Source organism: Pundamilia nyererei, unplaced genomic scaffold (genome assembly GCF_000239375.1).
Source record: "Pundamilia nyererei isolate P.nyererei 1_Seehausen unplaced genomic scaffold, PunNye1.0 scaffold00117, whole genome shotgun sequence".
NCBI classification, from domain to species: Eukaryota; Metazoa; Chordata; class Actinopteri; order Cichliformes; family Cichlidae; genus Pundamilia; species Pundamilia nyererei.
In genome coordinates this window covers 986,143-987,319 of record NW_005187518.1, presented here as the reverse complement: position 1 = coordinate 987,319, position 1,177 = coordinate 986,143, and the positions used below count along the sequence as shown (strand labels likewise).

Here is a 1,177-nt window from a genome sequence, read left to right as displayed (position 1 = left end):
CATCATAACACAGAGTGAAAAGCTCATTTCCTCCCACCTGATTTGATGCTAAGGCGATATTTAGTTCCGCCAGTAGGTGGCAGTGGCGGATCACACAAATGAGTGACTGACAAAGTAATCCCTTATAAAAGTAGTAATCAGTTACCATCAGTAACACACAACTGCTGTTTTGCTGCGTTTCAGGTGAGAGCGGTAGACGAGCAGTATATACATTTATGTAAAATTGATATTTATTTAAAGTAACGTGACCAAATAAGGGGGTTAATTCAGGTTATCCTTGGGTAACGCTAGTAACGTGGGTGCGCTAGCTAAATGACGTTTCTCTCCTGCATTAGCCTGTAACTGTGTTGTTTCATCAGAAATATGATAGAAAACAATTAGCTGGTTTCAGTGAAAGTTATAAGAAATGTTTTGGTAAAGCAGCCAGTACATCTTATGTTGTGGATGTTTACTGGTGACTGGTTTACTGGTTTATTGTCAATTAGTTACTATGTTTATGTCCCCAGACATGTTACCAGGTTCCTCGAATCAATTTGCCTGATCTTGAGTTGTAGCTGAGTTAAAATCCTGGTCTGTAGTCAGCAAACTGGTTGGGACTGCTTATGAAGTCTTCAGTGGAGGCGCTTGTGATGGTGTGCTCTTTACTGGAGTGAACTGAATCGGCTGGTGAGAGGAGAGGTTAGGGGAGGTTGGTAATGAAGCAGCAGCAGGTGGGAAGTCATCTGTGGCTGAAGCAAGGCGAAATACTGGCCTTTGGAGTCCAGGATGAAGAGGTGGCATCTTCTCAGGTTCTGTTGGGTCAGAGATGAGTTGGCCTCTGAGGCTGTGCAACTGTTAGACACAAAGTATCACATTTTTAGCAATCCATTAGGAACTTTGGGGCTTATCGGTGTAGAACAAATGCTGGGGTAAATTAAAATTTAAATACCTCTTATTTGTCCAAAGTTTTTGGGTTCACTGGACTTCGAGAGGCCCAACTGAGGCACCCTGGCCTTGCAGCTGTACAGCCCTGGAGTCTGTTTCACTACATTATAGTTGTCAGAGGTTGCAGGTCCCAGTCGCCTGTTATTTTTGTAGAAATAGAAGTCTATCGGAGGGGCAGGAGCAGGGGCGTTGTACTGCACATGGCAAATGAGCTTCATCCTCTTTAGCTGAGTATCATAGTTGGGGATGATCT

At 43.6% G+C, this 1,177-nt stretch overlaps 1 protein-coding gene and 1 long non-coding RNA gene across 3 annotated transcripts in view; both read right to left on the bottom strand.

The window, feature by feature from the left end:
- Positions 1-1,177, bottom strand: part of LOC102213306 (low affinity immunoglobulin gamma Fc region receptor III-B-like) — a 17,146-nt gene that overhangs the window by 14,306 nt on the left and 1,663 nt on the right. The window lies entirely within an intron of this gene.
- Positions 546-1,171, bottom strand: LOC106456339 (uncharacterized). Its single transcript, XR_001290487.1, has 2 exons — positions 929-1,171; positions 546-831 (listed from the first exon to the last, which is right to left on the bottom strand). It is a non-coding gene; the product is annotated as an uncharacterized LOC106456339 (long non-coding RNA).